This window comes from Rana temporaria, chromosome 13, assembly GCF_905171775.1.
Source record: "Rana temporaria chromosome 13, aRanTem1.1, whole genome shotgun sequence".
Lineage (NCBI taxonomy): Eukaryota > Metazoa > Chordata > Amphibia > Anura > Ranidae > Rana > Rana temporaria.
Window position 1 is genome coordinate 103,112,487 of NC_053501.1, and position 17,639 is coordinate 103,130,125.

General features: G+C 31.0%; 1 protein-coding gene across 2 annotated transcripts in view; it reads left to right on the forward strand.

Moving 5' to 3' along the window:
* Window positions 1–17,639, forward strand: part of LOC120921204 (nuclear receptor subfamily 2 group F member 5-like) — a 57,727-nt gene that overhangs the window by 3,583 nt on the left and 36,505 nt on the right. The window lies entirely within an intron of this gene.

Below are 17,639 nucleotides of genomic sequence, written 5' to 3' on the forward strand. Positions count from 1 at the left end.
TCCAGGAAACTCAAATTGGTACAATAATTGACCCCTTTAGATATTTTCTTTAACCTCAGATCCATTTCCAGGGAACTCAAATTGGTACGATAATTGACCCCTATAGATATTTTCTTCAACCTCAGATCTTTTTCCAGTGAACTCATATTGGTTTAAAAAAAATATCCCTTTTTAGATATATTCTTCAACTTTAGATCTTTTTCCAGGGAGCTCACATTGGTTCAAAAAAATTGGCCCCTTTAGATATTTTTTTCAACCTCAGATCTTTTTCCAGGGAACTCACATTGTTTAAATTTGTTTTACCCTTTTAGATATTTTCTTTAACTTCATATTTCAATCCAGGGAACTTACATTGGTTACATTTGTTTTACCCTTTTAAATATTTTCTTTAACTTTATATTCCAATCCAGGGAACTCACATTGGTTAAAAAATTTTTAAATAAAATTGACCCCTTTAGATATTTCCTTCAACCTCAGAATCCTTTTCCAGGGAAGTCACATTGTTTAAAAAAAAAAAAAATGTTAAATCCTAAACAAATGTTACACGGTTGTCATTGGGTTCTTGGCCAACCTCAAGGATCCGTAAACTGTTTACAGAAAACGTTGTTTTGCAGAAAACCAGACACTTCGGTAATCAGATAATTCTGCCATTAAAAGTTTCCTTATGGGTGGCAATGCATTTAGAAACATATATAACAGATTACATAAAAAAAAGTAGTTCAACTTCCACGTGTCACAAGGTTAATGGTGCCTCGATTATAATAAATTGCTCTTAGTCTAAATCATTAGAATACTAATTATGAAAAACAAAATTGTGTCGTAATATATTCTAGTGCTCAGCTAGCTACAATCGTTTTGCACATTTGCAAAAAAAATCGAATGTGAGAATAATAAAAAAAAAAAAAAAGAACGTAGAATAATATTGCAGTAACAATCAAGACTATTATAGAAAACTAATGACATTTGTCTCTATAATATTAGATCATTCCTACAAACACTTGTAGAAAGTAACTCCTAAAAAAATTAAACTGTATTAAAAAATATATAAACACAAAAAGGAAAATTGAAAAATAGTACGTAAGGCAGCCAAACTGAATTTTGTTAACAGTAAAGGCAAAAAAAAAGCTAGAAATTACAAGATGCAAACAAAAAAAGCCCCAAAATACCTGGCCTTAAAAGTATTAGTACTAGTAGTACAAGTAATACATTATTTTTTTGTATTTTGGTAAGTACTACATTATTTTTTAAGTACTACATTTCTTTTTATACTTGACAGATTTTTTAAATACTACATTTCTTTTTATATTTTCCATTTTTTTTTGTATTTTTAAGTAGTACATTTCTTTTTTTATAATTTTACTTTTTTGTGTGTTTTTTAAGTACTACATTTCTTTTTATACTTAACATATTTTTGTATTTTTTAAATACTAAATTTCTTTTTATATTTTCCATTTTTTTTGTATTTTTAAGTAGTACATTTCTTTTTTTATAATTTAAATTTTTTTGTGTGTGTTTTTTAAGTACTACATTTCTTTTTATACTTGGCACATTTTTGTATTTTTTAAATACTGCATTTCTTTTTATATTTTACTTTTTTCTTGTATTTTTAAGTACTACATTTCCTTTTTATATTTTACTCTTTTTTTTTGTGTTTTTTAAGTACTACAATTCTTTTTATATATTTTTTTAAAGTACCGGTACTACATGTTTTATTTTTTAAGTACTACTTTTTTATACTTTTAAAGTATTACACGTTATTGCTTTAAGTTACACATTAAACAGGAAATTAATGACAAAATACCCATATTATGTTAGAAATGTAAAGTAATTTGTTAAAATCACTGCTGCCGTTAATCGTTATTTAATTGTTTTTGAAATGTAGGCTTTTTCTAGGCCAGGGACAACTCAGCAAATAATAAAACACACTATCAAATTAATTTTAATGGGTTTTTAATTATTTTGTATTTTTCTGTTAATAGGATTACAGTACATGTTTTAATAATATACTATGCATATGTTTATATGTGTACTGTATATACATTTTTATGCATACTATGAGTACTGTTCTACTCTGCATATGTCTTGTTTTTTTTATTTTATTTATTTTTTATTTATTTTTTATAATGTAAGGTTTATTAGAGTATTACTAGTGTTGTGGTTCCCATTGACTTATCCGTTTTGGTAACAATGACAATAGTAAATAGCAATATTATGTCTGACTTTAAAGAAAATATTATGTTTCCTAAAAGGCTGCAAAAAAAAATAAAAAAAAATAACACATGATAAATATCTAAAGGAAACAAAACATTTTTTTTCAGTTCTTGCTTAGAGTATATGGCAAGTTTTTGCATCACAAAGCATTTCTAAAGTTTATTGTATTTATTATACGCAGTTTGTACAGCAAACCTTTAGCCATTTGCCACGCCAGCAAAAGAGCTTGCAATCTAAAGCCCCCACCGCAGTCATACGTCTATGTACGCATGTACTGGAGCCCATTTATTTTACCTAGCATTAGGTTTTTGGATGATGGGAGGAAGGCGGAATGCCATATGATCTCTGCGATGGGTAGATACATTATAGGAGAGGATTAAAAGTAAAACTGTGTTTAACAACAAAGAATGTGGCCATAGGTGTCAGCTGGCCAGGCAGCATTCCTCCAGCTTATCACCATCGATGGGCTTTAATGATAAACATGCCGGCTCACTGCAGAGTGTACACAAGCACACAGCCACACATTACCATACGCCTCTATGTGGAGGATCTATAAATCTGGCCTGGAACAAGGCACAAATGAATTGGGACTTGTGTCTTGCTGAGTGCCCACATTTCACCCCAGGGAAATCTCACCTACCTAACACTCCCTATGAGAATATCTAATATTCCCGTAGGTAGGTAGATAGTAGCCCTCAGGTCGTGTATACATCTTAAATATAGAGTGTTATGGGAAGAAAAAAAAGAGTGAGAATTGTAAGAATAAATATAAATGAGTGGGTGCATTTTATTGTAATAACTTGGAATAGAAAGAAAGATGGTAGATAGATAGATAGATAGATAGATAGATAGATAGATAGATAGATAGATAGATAGAGGAAGAATAGATAGATAGATAGATACATACATACATAGATATGGAAAGGATAGATAGATAGATAGATAGATAGATAGATAGATAGATAGATAGATAGATAGATAGATAGATAGATAGAGGAAGAATAGATAGATAGATAGATAGATAGATAGATAGATAGATAGAGGAAGGATAGATAGATAGATAGATAGATAGATAGATAGATACATAGATATGAAAAGGATAGATCTATTTAGGAAGAATAGCTAGATAGATAGATAGATAGATATATTTAGGAAGAATAGATAGATACATAGATATGGAAAGGATAGATAGATAGATAGATAGATAGATAGATAGATAGATAGATTTAGGAAGAATAGGTTGATTGGTAGATAGATAGATATAGGAATTATATATAGATAGATAGATACATACATATGGAAAGGATATATAGATATATGGATACATTTAGGAAGAATATATATATATATATATATATATATATATATATATATATATATATATATATATATATATATATATATATATATATATATAGATGTATATATATATATAGATGTATAAATAGATAGATTTAGGAAGAATAGCTAGCTAGATAGATATATTTAGGAAGAATAGATAGATAGATAGATAGATAGATAGATAGATAGATTTAGAAAGATAGCTAGATAGAATGACAGATAGACAGATAAATAGACAGATAGATAGACAGATAGATCAATATGGGAAAGATAGATAGAGAGATAGATTCAGGAAGAATAGATAGATACATACATACATATGGAAAGGATCGATAGATAGATAGATAGATAGATAGATAGATAGATAGATAGATAGATAGATAGATAGATAGATAGATTGATAGATAGATTTAGGAAGAATAGATAGATACATAGATATGGAAAGGATATATATATATATATATATATATATATAGATAGATAGATACATACATACATACATATGGAAAGGATAGATAAATATATTAGATAGATAGATAGATAGATAGATAGATAGATGTATAAATAGATATATTTAGGAAGAATAGATACATACATAGATACATTGATATGGAAAGGATAGATAAATATAAATATTTAGGAAGAATAGATAGATAGATAGATTTAGAAAGATAGCTAGATAGGATGACAGATTGACAGATAAATAGATAGATAGATAGATAGATAGATAGATAGATAGATAGATATGGGAAAGATAGATAGAGAGATAGATTTAGGAAGAATAGATAGATACATACATAGATATGGAAAGGATAGATATATAGATATAGATACATACATAGATGTGGAAAGGATAGATAGATAGATGGATATATTTAGGAAGAATATCTAGATAGATAGATAGATAGATGTATAAATAGAACGATTTAGGAAAAATAGCTAGATAGATAGATAGATAGATAGATAGATATATTTAGGAAGACCAGATAGATAGATACATAGATAGATAGATAGATAGATAGATAGAATGACAGATTGACAGATAAATAGATAGATCGATATGGGAAATATAGATAGAGAGATAGATAGATAGATAGATAGAAGGATAGATAGATAGATAGATAGATAGATATGGGGAGGATCAGTAGACAGATAGGCAGATAAAGTATAGATGGATACTAATATAGATCAAAGATAACTAGATAGATAGATAGATAGATAGATAGATAGATATTATTTAAACTGATAGAAAGATATAGGAAGGATAGATAGATAGATGACATTTAGATAGAAAAGTAGATAGAAAAGTAGATATAGAAAGATATGGAAAGGATAGATAGATGGATAGATAGATAGATAGATAGATAGATAGATAGATAAATAAATAGACGATATTTAGATAAATAAGTAGCTAGCTAGATAAAAAGATAGATATGGGGGGGATCACTAGACAGATTGATAGATAGATAAAGTATAGATGGATACTAATATAGTTTAAGGATAAACATATAGACAGATCTTGTAGATAGATGTAGACAGTCTTGTATCACAAACAAAAGAATTAGAGATAGATAGATTTATAGATATATAGATAGATACATTTAGAGATAGATAGATCAAATTGATGGATAAGACGTACACAAGGTACATATAAGAAAGTTGGATGTGTCTTGTATTTATTAATCTATAGTCTGTAGGTTGTCTTTTATCAGATGAGAATTAGAGAAGGTAGGTCTGGGAAAGATAGATAGTTCTTGTATGTAGATATCAGATAGATCAATCATAGATGGAAGATCAGTGGTCAGTAGACAAGGTAGGTATGGGAAGGATAGCTTGGTCCTATATATATAGTCTATAGTCGATGGATAGACACTAATGAGATGTGACAATAGTTGTAGAGAAGTTTCTGAGCAGAGGAGGGTCACACTGAGGTGGATCTCACACAGTTCTAGATATAGTCCCATCCTATGTCCATCAATGTGGGTTCCTTCCACCTCCTGACCCCAGTTTCTGTGTCATTTTCCTGGAGCATGCTGTATTCAGGGCTGACAGTCAATGAATAAATCATAGACGTATCTAATCTAACATGTATCCCCTGTGTGTGTACACGAGAAGTCTGATTACCATTCCAGGAGCTGATATCAGGAAAGATCTGTGTGTGTTCCTCAGTCCCCCATGGATCCTTCCCCGGCCCACACACTCCTCATCTACTCTACTTCTCATCTCTAGAAGAAACATTCCATGGCCTGGAGATTTCATATTCATTCATTAACTCTCCAAAAACACCATCCATCCACTGTGTGCGCAGTGATAGATATGTCTGGGGTGATAGACTGATGGAGTATATGAAGCTCTATTCACCTCAATCATCCAATCACGTGCCCAGGAAATTCCTATTCGGTTTTATTCCGCTGGGTGTGATTGGGCGTTTAAATTGGTGTACGCAGATTTACTGGGCTAAGTGAAAAATGTACTGAGCTCCATTGTCAGTGTAGAGATTTTCTCTTCTTTTCCTCTTCTTTTCTACTCTTTTCCTTCTTTTTTTCTTATTCTTTCTTTCTTTACATCCTATCTATCTATCTATCTATCTATCTATCTATCTATCTATCTATCTATCTTTCATATTCTTTTTTTATCAGTCTTTCTTTCTTCCTCCTTCCCTCCCTTCCTTCCTTCCTTTTTTCTTTACTTCCTTTCCTCAGTTCTTTCTTCCCTTTACTCCCTTCTATCTATCTATCTATCTATCTATCTATCTATCTATCTATCTATCTATCTATCTATCTATCTATCTATCTCTCTATCTATCTATCTATCTATCTATCTATCTATCTATCTATCTATCTATCTATCTATCTATCTACCTATCTATCTATCTATCTAGCTATCTATCTAGCTATCTATCTAGCTATCTATCTAGCTATCTATCTATCTATCTTTTCCTTCCTTCGTCCCCTTCCCCCCTTCTTTTCTTCCCTTCCCTCCCTTCCATTCCCCTATCTATCTATCTATCTATCTATCTATCTATCTATCTATCTTTTCCTTCCTTCCTTCTTTTCTTCCCTTCCCTCCCTTCCATTACCCTATCTATCTATCCTTCCTTCCATCCTTCTTTTCCTCCCTTCCCTCTCTTCCATTCCTCTATCTATCTATCTTTACCTTCCTTCCTTCCTTCCCTCCTGTCTTTCTTCCCTTCCCTCCCTTTCATTCCCCTATCTACCTTTCTTCTCCTTCCTTTTGTCCCTTCCCTCCCTTCCATCTATCTATCTAGTTATCTTTTCCTTCCTTCCCTCCTTCTTTCCTTTCTTTTGTCCCTTCTTCTTCTTCCCTCTTTCTTTTCTTCCCTTCCCTCCCTTCCATTCATCTATCTATCTATCTATCTATCTATCTATCTATCTATCTATCTATCTATCTATCTATCTTTCTCTTCCTTCCTTTTTTCCCTCCATCCTTCCCTCCATCCTTCTTTCCTTCCTTCCTTCCTTCCTTCCTTCCTTCCTTCCTTCCTTCCTTCCTTCCTTCCTTCCTTCCTTCCTTCCTTCCTTCCTTCCTTCCTTCCCTTCCCTTCCCTTCCCTCCCTTTCATTCCCCTATCTGACTTTCTTTCTTTCCTTTCTTTCTTTCCTTTCTTCCTTCCTTCGCTTCCCTCCCTTCCTTCATCTGTCTATCCTAATCTATCTTTCTCTTCCTTCCTTCCTTCCGTTTTCATTTATTTGAATTATTTTGATAATGCTGCTGTCTTTATTCTATAAAATGTCTTTCTGTCTTTCCTTCCTTCCCTTTCTTTATTTATCTATCCAGCTATCTATCTATCTTTTTATCAGTCTACCTTTATTTTTATCTTTCTTTCTTTCTTTTACTTCTTTCCTTCGCTCACTTTTTTCTTTCTTTCTTTCTTTCTTTCTTTCTTTCTTTCCTTCCTTTCCTTCCTTTCTTTCCTTTCTTTCTTTCTTTCTTTCTTTCTTTCTTTCTTTCTTTCTTTCTTTCTTTTTTTCCTCCATTCTATTTTTTATCAGTATACCTTTCTATTTCTCTATCTTATAGAATTGACTATCACTACTAGGCTTAATTGAAATTACAGAGCTAATAAGCACCTTATTAATTGAGCCGTTCAGATTTAAATATTTACAGAAAGACATTTTATAGAATAAAGCCAGCAGCATTATCAAAATAATTCAAATAAATGAAAACGTCCGCATATCGCGCTAAACTATCGCTAAATAAGCAATGGAGTTGACTTATTCAACTGTTCACTTAGCAAAGTAAATGCCCTTTTAGTAAATACAGTAAATCTGTGTTCAGTTTGAATACCCAATCATGTGTAAGAGGAAGAAAAAAAACAGCACTTTTCCAGGCACATGACTGGATGATTGAGGTGACCGCGGCTTCATCTTATTCGCTGACATTTCTTCTCCAAAGTGAACAGACTCCATATTTTTTGTAAATCAGTCCCAAAGGAGGGTGCAGGTTCTTTAACTCAATAATATTATTGTATATATTATGAATTAAATGTAAATATATTATTATATATTATAACTATATTATATATTTTTTTTAAATATAAATATAAAAAGTATATTTGAAAAAAAAACTAAATTATAGTTATAAAAATATATATATATTTTTTATAGTTATACAAATATATATTACATTTTTTTATAGTTATACAAATATATATTTAAAACATTTTTTTATAGTTATAAAAAAATATATATTTAAAACATTTTTTTTTATAGTTATAAAAATATATATTTAAAACATTTTTTTTTTTTTTATAGTTATAAAAATATATATTTTTTACAGGACTAGGTTGAATTATTGGTGTTGGTGGCTTTTCACATTGCAAAGTACATTTTCACTTATTTTAATACATGAGTAATCATGCATAATATGCAGTCATGTTCAATGAAAAAAATAAAAAAAAATAGAAACAGGACCTTTGGTTGCACGTGATTGGATGGTTGAAGTGAACACAGTTTCACCTTGTTTACTGAGCTATGAGAACATTCACTTAGTTAAGTGAACGTCATCTATTCCTTTAACACATCAACATGCCTTGCAAACTAAAACTACTTTTTGGCATCTGTGCCTTAAAAAAAAAAAAGTCTTCAAAGTGATCAATGATAGAGAGGTTTATATACTAAAGGATCAGCAAAGTAAATATTCTCTGAACTTAATAAATAAGGGGAAGATGTGTTGACTTTGACTAACCAATCACATGCAAAGGAAATTAAAAATACATAATTCTTGCCCATGATTTGATGATCAAAGTCAACACAAATTTACTTACAAGTAAATTAATGTTCTATAGTCTTTTAATTAATAAATTGACTTTTATTTTTATTTTTAACAATTTAACAGTTTTTTACATTTTATATTTTACAAACAAACATAGCAGTATCAACTATCTAATTAAATGTTCAAATCTAATAAAATGTTTTAATTTATTTAATTTTCAAAACGTTTATATACGGCTAAAAATACTGTTTATAATTCATCATGTGACTTTTTTTTTTGTGTGTTCTACAAAGATTCAATGTATAATGTTGAGGGGTGGAAACAGTATAACACTGTTAACATCATTTCCTACTTCCACCGATTCCTCCAATTTTATTTGTCATTATTTTAACAAGCTCTAATAAGCTATATCCAAAAAAAACATAAAAAATTTAAAAAGTAAAAAAAAAGTGGAACTAGGCATCTTCTAATCTAAAGGAATTTTGGCCCAGATTCACATAGAACTGCGGCGGCGTAACGTATCGTAGATCGTAGATAACGTATCGTAGATACGTTACACCGCCGCAAGTTTTCATCGCAAGTGCCTGATTCACAGAGCACCTGCAATGAAAACCTACGCCGGCGGCCTCCGGTGTAAGCCCGCGTAATTCAAAGGGGCGTGTGCCATTTAAATTATGCGCTCTCCCGCGCCGGACCCACTGCGCATGCTCCCTTTTGAATTACCCGCCGTGCTTTGCGCAAAGTGACATCATTTTTTCGAACGGCGATGCGCGTAGCGTAATTCCGTATTCCCGGACGGCTTACGCAAACGACGCAAATTTTTACATTTCGACGCGGGAACGACGGCAATACTTTATACAGCACATACGTGTGCTGTTTAAAGTTAAGGCACCCAAAACGACGACTTACTTTGCGACGGGAAACTAGACTAGCGGCGGCGTAGCGAACGCGAAAAACCATCGTGGATCGCCGTAACTCCTAATTTGCATACCCGACGCTGGTTAACGACGCAAACTCCCCCCAGCGGCGGCCGCGGTACTGCATCCTAAGATCCGACAGTGTAAAACAATTACACCTGTCGGATCTTAGGGATATCTATGCGTAACTGATTCTATGAATCCGTCGCATAGATACTCTGAGAGATACTCCGTCGTATCTCCGCTGTGAATCTGGGCCTATGTTCCTCATAGTTACATAGCAGGTAAGGTTGAATGAGGACAATAGTCCATCCAGTTCAACCTGTTGTGGTTATGTTCCTCATTATCAATATTATTTGTTATAAATTAGAAATAAAAAAAAAAAAAAAAAAAAATATATATATATATATATATATATACTTTATATATATATATATACTTTATATATACACTTTATATAACCCAGCAGTGGAGAACTGATCATTCTCAATTTTATTTGTTATCAAAAATAAATAATTATATATATATATATATATATAGATAGATATATACAGATATATCTATAGATAGATTTATGTTTATATAGATATAAATATATATATTTATATATATATATATATATATATATATATATATATATATATATATATATATATATAGATCTATATCTATAGATATATATCTATATGAAAAAAAAAATATATATATTACCCAACAGTGGAGAAATGATAATGAAATAAAAAAATAACTAAGCATAAAATTGTTTGCTTGAACTATTGACTATTCATTAAACTGGTGTGGCTTTATAATAAGTTGACATAAAATTCTGTCAAAAAATATACTTTATATTATATTAAATATATAAAAAAACAAAACACTATATATATATATATATATATATATATATATATATATATATATATATATATATATATATATATCCCAACAGTGGAGAACCTATCATTCTCAATTGTATTTGTTATATATATATATATATATATATATATATATATATATATAACCCAAAAGTGGAGAAATTATAATGAAATAAAAAATAATAAAATTCATTAAGCGTAAAATTGTTTGCTTGAAGGCTTGGCTATTCATTAAACTGGTGTGGCTTTTTCAATATGTTGAAATAAAATTTTGGCAAAAAATATACTTTATTTTATATTAAATATATCAAAAACAAAATACTATATCAGGATACATTTTACATTTTAATATGTTGGGATAAATTGTGATTTTGGCACCACACTGGTCTCAAGTCACATTATTTAATTGTAATTCTGGTTTAGTTTTATAGGAAGACCACAAGCATAGTAGCTCATATTTATAGTGTTTGCTTGTTTTTTTTCTTAATCTTTTTTTATTTACACTTCCTATGCATTGCATTACACTGTTACAACTTGAATTACACTCTATAGAATTGGCAGCATTTGTTTAAAAAAATGTTGGTTGCTATGTAGCGATGCATTGTGGGTCACCATGACAGATGAATGGCTTCATTTACATTTAGACACAAGCTAGACTGACCACCTATGTTTTTCCCTGTATGGTTCCTCTGCTGATAACGTCAAAATCCATGGGAAGCTTGGATGTTTTAAAGATCTCCCACTGTAGCAGCCAAGGCTCTGTCTTAAAATCTGTCTTTTAAAAAAATATTGCTTGGGAACTTCCCTGTGTTTACAAGACTAGTATGTTGCTACTGGCATCACATTGTATTTACAAAAATATCCTGAGGCTCACGTGGTAGGTGTCATGCTTTAAAAAAAAATTGGCCATGGGTTTTATTTATTATTTTGATTACATTTTTTTATTCATAATTAGCATAATAAATATTTTATGTTCCCCTAAATTAATTTCTTGTAAAAAAAAAAAATGGAAAATGTACACATTAAAATCTCTGGAAATTTTATTTTATTGGAATTAAATACTTTGAGGTTAAATTACTAAAACTGGAGAGTGCAAAATCTGGTGCAGCTGTGCATGGTAGCCAATCAGCTTCTAACTTGCACTTCAATTAAAAAAACTGGAAGCTGATTGGTTACCATGCACAGCTGCATCAGGTTTTGCACTCTCCAGTTTTAGAAAATCAGCCCCTTAATCACTTCATCACTTAATACAGTCAATTAATAACTTAAAATTGAAATTAATAACAATACAGTCAATTAATAACTTAATAACTTAAAATTAATAACTTAACATTAAAATTAATAATAATACAGTCAATTAATAACTTAACTTAAAATTAATAACTTAACATTAAAATTAATAATAATACAGTCAATTAATAACTTAAAATTAATAACTTAAAACCGTAAATTAATAACCCCTTAATCACTTAATGCAGTCAATTAATAACTTAAAATTAAAATTAATAATAACACAGTCAATTAATAACTTAATAACTTAAAATTAATAACTTAACATTAAAATTAATAATAATACAGTCAATTAATAACTTAACTTAAAATTAATAACTTAACATTAAAATTAATAATAATACAGTCAATTAATAACTTAAAATTAATAACTTAAAACCGTAAATTAATAACCCCTTAATCACTTAATGCAGTCAATTAATAACTTAAAATTAAAATTAATAATAACACAGTCAATTAATAACTTAATAACTTAAAATGAATAACTTAACATTAAAATCAATAATAATACAGTCAATTAATAACTTAAAATTAATAACTTAACATTAAAATTAATAATAATACAGTCAATTAATAACTTAAAATTAATTATTTAAAACAGTAAATTAATAACCCCTTAATCACTTAATACAGTCAGCCACAATTTGGTCCACCATGCATTTAAAAAAGGGTTAATGGCCTTCGCCATGATCCCCAGTCTAAACAATGTACCACCTAATTAATTGCAAATAAATTAAAAATCATACATTTTTTTTTTATTACCGGAAACTATGTATTTTATATAAGCCCAAAAAAATAATTACTTCCAACTCTGACTACCTTGCGGTTCAGGCAGTGTTTAAGGGTATTGGTCATGTGATCCCCACTCTAAAAACATCTTCCTAATTTTTTTCCTTTTCCAAATGTACCCTTCTCTCTTTAGTCCAACTCTAAAAACAACAAGCTCTTTAATTTTAGGAAAAATGCTTTGAAAAAATTGTAAACTTTTTTTTAAGCGAAAATGCAACATCCCATATAAATGAATAAAAAATATTTGTGTTATTCCATCTCTGTTTTGACTAGTTCAAAAAGAGCTAAAGGTCTTTGGCATATGATTCCCATCCTAAACATATATGCCCCTTAATTTATTGCAATTCAATTTAAAAAAAATTAAAATCATTACCAGAAATGCAGTATCTTGAATAAATTAAATATATATATATATATATATATATATATATATATATATATATATATATATATATATATATATTAAAATAATAAAAAATAAATTAAAAAAAAGAAGACTTTTGTCGTGTATCTTGAATAAATTAAAAAAATATATATATATTAAAATAATAAAAAATAAATAAAAAAAAGAAGACTTTTGTCGTTCACTTCCAACTTCCTTGCAGTTGATATAAAGGTCTTCGTCATGTGATCCCCAAGCTAAACACCTTGCACAATGCTAGAGCAGACCAGATTTTTGAGGAAAGTGACACGCTCAAAAAGTTTGTTGATGGACACACTTTCTTCACTAAAATGACAATGGATGATTGGGCAGCATTTTTTTTTCCTCTTAACCTCTGTCAATCCTTGAAAGCCTCAGGTACATTTTTCTGCTTACAATGTAATTAAAATACCAATATTTCAGGAACAGATAAACTCTGTTCAGGCTGTTAGTCTTGATCTTTTTTTTTATTTATTTTTTGGAAAAGAACAGGTTTTGTTTTTTTTTAAGAACAAGTCTTTTTTTTTTTTTTTTTAAGAACAAGTCTTTTTTTTTTTTTTTTTAAGAACAAGACTTTTATAATTTTTTTTTTTTGCAGGCAAGACATTGATTGAATGAATAAACGTAATCAAAGCAAGTTTCCTTGACAAACTCACGTGACTCAGATTGAGCATTTTATCAGGAAAGAAAAGCTGGCCATTCTGCAGATATAACAAAAAAATGGCAAAGGATTGGCGCTAATCATAAAAAATAATCTCTGTTTACCCATACTAAAATATTCCTAAAAAGAACAATATTTTTTTTTCCTTGCAGGGAATCCATAGTTTAAGTTATTGTATTTTAAATAATTTAATCACAATTTATTACAATTTTCTTTTTCTTTTTTGTGTGCTTATTTTTCACATATTTTTGGCATTAGAGGGTATTTTATAGATGGATATGTGGTCTGGTGGGATCATAGGATAATTGAAAGCAGTAGTAGATTATATTGTGTTACATAAATCTGAGCAGACTAAATTTACTGATATTAACTGAATTACTTATGGATTAGGGAAACTTCACTTAGCAGAGTGAATGCTCATTTTTCACGGTGAAAATAGTGTGGCTGTTTTCAATTTGAATGGCCAGTCATGTGCAGGAGAATAAAAAAAAAAAAAAAAAACATGGTTTTGCCTTGTGCATGCTATGTTAGATCATTCTATGCTCCTTTAGTAAATCAAACTTCAGTTAACTCAAACATCAGCAATAAATTAGCACAAATAAAATTGTGAAATGAACAGGAAGTACATAAATAATGTATATTTCTTCAAATATGTCTGCCTCAATGTGTATATATATATATTTCTGTGTGTTTTATCTATCTATCTATCTATCTATCTATCTATCTATCTATCTATCTATCTATCTATCTATCTATCTATCTATCTATCTATATATATATTAAGTGATCTAAGATAATATTATTATTATCATTATTAATAATAATAATAATAATTATATATATATATATATATATATATATATATATATATATATATATATTTATAATATTATAATTAATAATAAAAATACATGAATAATATATAAGCTACACAATCTAAATTATTATTAATTGTATGATGATGTTGATTATTATTATACAGGATTTATATGGCGCCCAACAGTTTGCACAACACTTTACAACTTGAGGGTAGAAAGTACAGTTACAATACAATTTAGAAATTATGATTATTATTATTAATAATAAAAATAAATGAAAAATATATATGTTAAGAGATCTAAAATGACATTGATTCCATGATGTAGCACAGATATATAACTATCTGGTGAAAATGTATTTGACATTTTCATTAAATATTGAGGGGCAGATCCACAGAGATCTGCGCCGGCGCAGCGTATGGGAGATACGCTACGCCGCTGTAACTTACTTTTTGTTGCTTCGAATCCAGAAAGAATTTGCGCCGTAAGTTACGGCGGCGTAGTGTTTTTCTTGCGGCGTAAGGGCGCCTAATTCAAATCGGCGAGTAGGGGGGGCATGTTTCATTTAAATGAAGCGCGTCCCCGCGCCGAACGAACTGCGCATGCGCCGTCCCTAAATTTCCTGCTGTGCATTGCGCTAAATGACGTCGCAAGGACGTCATTGGTTTTGACCTGGACGTAAATTACGTCTTTTCCAATTCACGAACGACTTAGGCAAAAAAAAAAAAAAAATTCAAATGAAACGACGGCCATACTTAACATGGCAAGTCTATCTATACGCCATAAAATAGCAGCTTTAACTATACACCGGAAAAAAACGACTAGAGACGACGTAAGAGAATGCGACGGCCGCGCGTACGTTCGTGGATCGTCGGAAATAGCTAATTAGCATACCCGACGCGGAAAACGACGAGAACTCCACCCAGCGGACGCCGAAGTATTGCATCTAAGATCCGAAGGCGTACGAAGCCATACGCCTGTCGGATCTAACCCAGATGCCGTCGTATCTTGGTTTGAGGATTCAAACTAAAGATACGACGCGGGAAATTTGAAAGTACGCCGGCGTATCAGTAGATACGCCGGCGTACTCTCTCTGTGGATCTGCCCCTGAGTCTACATAAGGTAGAAATAAATAATATCGCTAACTTGGAGTAAGCAATATACCGGTATTTCTTCTGACTAATTTGAAAGGGTCAAATAATTGGAGGTAACAATTATATAAATACGCTCATATAATTGAAAGAGGGATTAAACAATTAAAAATATATAACTGAAATATATAAATGTGGTGAAAATGTATTTGACATTTTAATTAAATATTGAGTCTACATAAGGTAGGATACAAAAATATATTGAAAACTTGGAGTAAGCAATATATTTCTCCTGACTAATTTGAAAGGGTCAAATAATAGGAGGTAACAATTATAAAAATACATTCATATGATTGAAAAAAAAATTAACAATTAAAAATATATAACTATTAGGTGAAAATGTATTTGACATTTCCATTAAATATTGAGTCTACATAAGGTAGGGTACATGTAAGACACAAAAATCTATCGCAAGCTTAATGTAAGCAATATATGTCTCCTGACTAATTTAAAAGGCTCAAAGAATTGGAGGTAACAATAAAAAAAAAAATACGCTCATATAATTGAAAAAATAATAATTCAACAATTAAAAATTAATAAATATTTGGTGAAAATGTATTTAACATTTTCATTAAATATTCTAACTAGTCTAAATAAGGTCACATGAAGGATACAAAATATATTGCTAACTTTGGAGGGGGAGACTCAGAATCTGGTGCAGCTGTGCATAGTAGCCAATCAGCTTCTAACTTCAGCTTCTTCAATTAAGTTTTAACAAAAAAAACCTGGAAGCTGATTGGTTTCTATGCAGAGCTGCACCAGATTTTGCACTCTCCAGTCTTAGTAAATCTCCCCCAGTATATATATATATATATTTATTTTTCTCCGTACTAACAAAGAATTGAAGCTTACACATATTAAAAAATAATTTCATATAATTAAAAAAAATTAAACATTGACATTTAAAATGTTAACTGCCCCCCTCCCCCACATCAAACTTGTACCCACACTATTGCATGATGTAATGATGATGCCATGCCCCCTGCTTGCACACAATGGGGCAGATCCACAAAGAAGTTACTCTGGCGTATCTATTGATACGCCGCGTAACTTCTAGTTTGCTCTGGCGTATCCTTGTTTTGTATCCACAAAACAAGATACGCCTGAAGCTGTGCTAGATCCGACTGGCGTACGTCTTAGTACGCCGTCGGATCTAAGGTGCATATTTACGCTGGCCGCTAGGTGGCGTTTCCGTCGAATTCCGCGTCGAGTATGCAAATTAGCTAGATACGCCAATCCACAAATGTACGTCCGTCCGGCGCATTTTTTTACGTCGTTTCCGTAAGGCTTTTTTCGGCGTATAGTTACCCCTGCTATATGAGGCGTATCCTATGTTAAGTATGGCCGTCGTTCCCGCTTCGAATTTTGTTTTTTTTACGACGTTTGCGTAAGTCATTCGCGAATAGGGCTTTGCGTAGAATGACGTTCACGTTGTTAGCATTGGCTTGTTGCGGGTTAATTTCGAGCATGCGCACTGGAATACCCCCACGGACGGTGCATGCGCCGTTCAGAAAAAACGTCATTTACGTCGGGTCAAGTAAAATTAACATAAAACACGCCCACATCTTTAACATTTGAATTCCGCACCCTTACGCCGTCAGAATTACGCTACGCTGCCGTAACTTTAGAGGCAAGTGCTTTGTGAATACAGCACTTGCCTCTCAAAGTTGCGGCGGCGTAGCGTTATTACGATACGCTACGCCGGAATAAAAATACGATCCGCTACGTGGATCTGCCCCAATGTTTCCATCTTCATTCCTAAAAATAAAAATAACCCCCTGATTTATCACAAAATTACCCCATGCACCTAGAAAACCTGGCAAAGCAAAAAATCCCCCCCCCCCCCCTCCGCTGTATTAGGAGGAATCTGGCTGCATATGTCAGCAGATGAATGAGACATTAGGTACTCACTTAGACTCACACAATTGTAC